We start from the raw sequence: 4842 nt of genomic DNA, 5'->3' as shown, positions 1-4842 counted from the left end.
GAATGGGAAGATATTTTTGTAAACTATGCATCAGGTAAGGGACTGATAACCAGAATACACAAGGAACTCAAGCAGCTGTTCATAAAAAAAGATGATTATCCCTATTAAAAGATGGGGGAATGGAGACATATGATGTCTCTGTTTCATAGCCTACCTTGCTTCACTCAGCTATAAATCTTCCATATTTGTCCACTTTCTATCAAATGCCAGGGACTTTTTTTTTTAATGACAGAGCAGTATTCCATGGAGTATATGTGCCACATTATTTCAATCCATTTATCTGATTATAGACATTTGGTTTGGTTCCATGTCTTAGCAATCGTGAATAAAGCCAGAATAAATATAGATGTGCAAGTGCTTTTCCAACTGAACATTTTCCCATCCTTTGGGTATATATCAAGGAGTGGAATTGCTAGATCATATGGTAGTTGTATTTGAAGGTCTTTGAGAAACTTCTATATTGTTCTCCACAGTGGTTGGACCAATTTACATTCCCACCAACAATGTAGGAGAGTTCCCCCTTCACCACATCTTCACCAGTACTTATCATTTTCTGTTTTTCTAATCTTTGCCATTCTGACTGGAGTTAAGTTGTATCTCATTGTAGTTTTGATATGTGTCTCCCTTATGATGAGGGATATTGAGCACACTTAACATATACTTGACTGTCTATGCTCTATGGTAGAGACTGAAAGACTGGAAAACATAAAAGCATTGAAAATTGTTATAGACAGTAGGGACAAAGTGGAAGGAGAGTGGGAGAGAAGAGTGTAGGAAAGAAAACTTAGGGAGGAAAAATAGAGAGGTAAGACATTTCTGGGACACAGATATCATTTACTACCTGTTGATGGTGACGCATATAGTATTCTCAACTGGGCTGGACTGAGGTGTATATAATGCTGGGTAAAGTCTCTTTATAATCTAAATGATGTATAGTGATTGAATGTATAAATAATAATAATAATTTTAAAAACTAGAGAAAAATAGATTAATTAACATATTTTGTGAATCAATAAAATGGGGGGGTAAGTAATAGAAAGCAACTGTAGATACCAGAGACAGTGTGGGAGGAGAGTGGGAAATGGCAGAGGGTGAGAAATAGAGTGGGGGGATTTTATATATATATATATATACATATATGTATGAAACAGGAAATAGAAAGTTAGTTGTTGTTGATAACATGTATGATTAAGTCATGATACAGTGTATTCTGCATGGGAAATTGCATTTTGTATGCTGTGATGATGTTCAGTGATAAATGTAAAATAAATTTAAAACTAAAAAATAAAAAGATGGAGGAATGAGTTGAAAAAAACACTCTCTAAAGATGACATGTGAATAGTCAAAAGGCATATGAAAAAGTGCTCAGCATCCCTCATTGTAAGGGAAATGCAAATCAAGACAACAATGAAATATCACATAACTCCAGTCAGAATGAGTAAGATTTAAAAAGAAACAAAAAAATGATAAGTGCTGGTGGGTATGTGGTGAAAGGGAAACTCTCTTACACTGCTGGTGGGAATGTAAATTGGTCCAGCCACTGTGGAGAACAATTTGGAGATTCCTCAAAAATCTACAAATAGAACTACCATATGATCCAGCAATCCCACTCCCTGGTATCTACCCAAAAGACAGAAGAATTCTTTTTCTGAAATTTAAATTTTTTTTATATATACATTCAATCACATTATTTAGCTTACAAGGTGAACATTTTAATATGTGACCATTTCTCCCCAGTCCAGTTGATCAGAAAAGTGCTTGCACATTGATGTTTATTGCCACATTATTCACAATTGCTAACATGGACCCAACCCAAATGCCCACGAACAGATGAATGGATAGAAAAATTGTGGCACATATACTCTATGGAATACTACTCAGCCATAAAAAAAACCCTGGCTTTTGACATAAAGTGGATGAATATGGAAGATTTACTGCTGAGTGAAGAAAGCCAGGCTATGAAGGAGAGGCATTGTATGTCCCCACTTAATATATACCGAGTTTCCGCACACTATGACTGAAACTGATTGGCTAAAGGATTTAGAAACACAGTAAATAGATGTAAATACCAGATATAGTGTGTGTGAAAGGGTGGGGTCTGAGGAAGGACATTTAGAAGAAAAATAGGGAAGCAAAGCATTAATGGGACAAAGAAATGTGGTAATATCTGTTGAAGATATTCTATAGTTTTATCAACTGTACTAAGAAGAAATGTTCACATGTTGAAATATTCACTTTGTAAGCTAAATAATGTGATTGATTATATAAAAGAAAATGAAATTTTTAAAAACTGCTTACAAAACCAAAAAAAAAAGTTCAATTATGCCTGTTGCATTGAATCAGAAATTGGAAATACTCATTATTGGATAGGGCTTTGACTGGAATGTCATATCTGAAGATCAATCAGAAAACTATGGAACTAAAGTGGATCTCAAGTAAGCCAACAGAAGCTCTTAGAAAGATGGCCTGGCACCATAAATAGTACTGCCTGGCAGAGAGGATTATAGAAAATATATGAAAGAATTTATAACATAAAATAACCTGGACTTTTCCAGCCCAGCATTGTAACCAGTAGAGATTGCAAAAACGCAGCCACACCAGAGAATTATCTTGAGAAAGACTTTTAAGGAATAAAAAGAGACTGATCTTTGCTAGCAGATGATGTATCACAGAATACTTGGTAAGCAGGGCTGAATTGAGAAGGTTCATGCATGACTAGCATGCTGGGCATTTGCTTTTCAACAATTTGAGTAGTTGACATGTAAATATCTTCTCAAAAATATTTAAAACCATACTGTTTCTGTTGTTATAGAGTCACAAAATTAGAAGAAATATTTTGAACATTATCTTTAAAATTCAGTATTTTGAAATTTTGAAAGTTGTTTATAAACTGTCAAGAACTATGGAGTATGAGCTAAATTTTTTTGATCTGTAAAGTAAATGTTGGTGAAAAATGTAAAAATAAATAAATGAAAGAAAAAAGAAAGATAGAAAAAGACAGAAAGAAAGAGAAAAAGAAAGGGAGAGAGAGAAAGAAAGAAAGAAAAAAGAAAAAGAAACCAGATAAATCAAATACATAATAAAACAGACAATATTACAACACACACAATAGAAATACAAAACATCATCAAAGGGTATTATGAGTGACTATAGTCCAACAATCAAGAGAACATGGAGAAGATGGACAAATTTCTGGATGCTTATAACCTACCAAGATTTAATCAGGAGGACATAGAAACCCTGAATAGACCCATAACAAGCCATGAGATTGAATCAGTAATAAATAATCTCCCAGCAAAGAAAATCCCAGGCCCTGATGGCTTCACTTCTTAATACTACAAAACTTTTAAAGAAGAGCTAAATTCCATTCAACTGAAATTATTTCTAAAAATACAAAAGAAAAGAAACTCAAATTCATTTTATGAAGCCTCTATCATCCTCATTCCCAAAACAGATAAAAGACATGACAAAAAAGGAAAACTACATACCAATATCTCTGGTGAATACAGATGCAAAAATTCTTAACAAGATACTTGGAAATAAATCATTTATAACAACATATAAAAAATATTATTCACCACAACCAGGTAGTCTTTATTCCAGGGATGCAAAAGTGCTTCAACATACAGAAGACCATAACTATAATACACCATATTAACAGAAATAAAGATAAAAACCATATGACCATTTCAATCAATGCAGATAAAGCATTCAACAAAATACAACATTCCTTCATGATTAAGACTCTTAGCAAGATTGGTATAGAAGGGTCATTTCTCAACACAGTAAAAGCCATATATTAAAAACCTATACCTAACATTATACTGAATGTTACAAAACTGGTACTAGACAAGGCTGCCCACTTTCTCCACTCCTTTTCAATATAGTGCTGTAAGTCTTAGCCAATGCAGTCAGAAAAGAGAATATTATAAAAGACATTCAGATAGGCAAAGAAGAGTTGAAAATACTATACCTAACATTATACTGAATGTTACAAAACTGGTACTAGACAAGGCTGCCCACTTTCTCCACTCCTTTTCAATATAGTGCTGTAAGTCTTAGCCAATGCAGTCAGAAAAGAGAATATTATAAAAGACATTCAGATAGGCAAAGAAGAGTTGAAAATATCTTTATCTGTAGATGACATGATGGTATACTTAGAAGACCCAAAAGTTTCCATGGAAAAACTTCTTAAAGTAATAAATGAATACAGTAAAATGGCAGGATACAAGATCAACATCCAAAAATCTATAGCATTTCTATATATGAACAAGTTGAACAAGGTAGAACTGAAGAAAAGAATCCTTTTTACCATAGCCACAAAACATGTAAGATACCTAGGGGTAAACCTCACTAAGGAAGCCAAAGATATTTACAAAGAAAACTATGAAAATATTTTAAAAGATATATTGAAAATGACACAAAAAATGTGGAAGTAAAACATCCATGTTCCTGGATTGGAAGAATTAATATAATCAAAATGGCAATTCTGAGACGGCCTGAGGCTGCAGACCTGACCGCCCTGGACCTTCGTGTGTCCCCACCCCTACTTCTCTTTGGACCTCAGGTTGCTTGCATGGGACTTTAAGATGAACTCGCACCCCCCCCCCCCCCACCTGCAAACCAGATCAAGCCGGCCAGCAGTTCCGGACACCAGGTGGCCTGTGCCTACAGGCCTGTTTGCCCAGGACTGGTCACTCATCCTCTGGCCCTCCCCCACTTGCCTTTGGACTCTCTGAATTCTAGTGATTTGAATAAAGTGCGCCACATGATTTCTTTTCTTTTTTTTCTTTTTTCTTTTTTTTCTTTTCTTTTTTTTTTTTTTTTTTTTTTTTTTCTTGT

Source organism: Tupaia chinensis, unplaced genomic scaffold (genome assembly GCF_000334495.1).
Source record: "Tupaia chinensis unplaced genomic scaffold, TupChi_1.0 Scaffold000335_1, whole genome shotgun sequence".
Taxonomy (NCBI): Eukaryota; Metazoa; Chordata; class Mammalia; order Scandentia; family Tupaiidae; genus Tupaia; species Tupaia belangeri.
Note: the sequence above shows the minus strand (reverse complement) of the source record.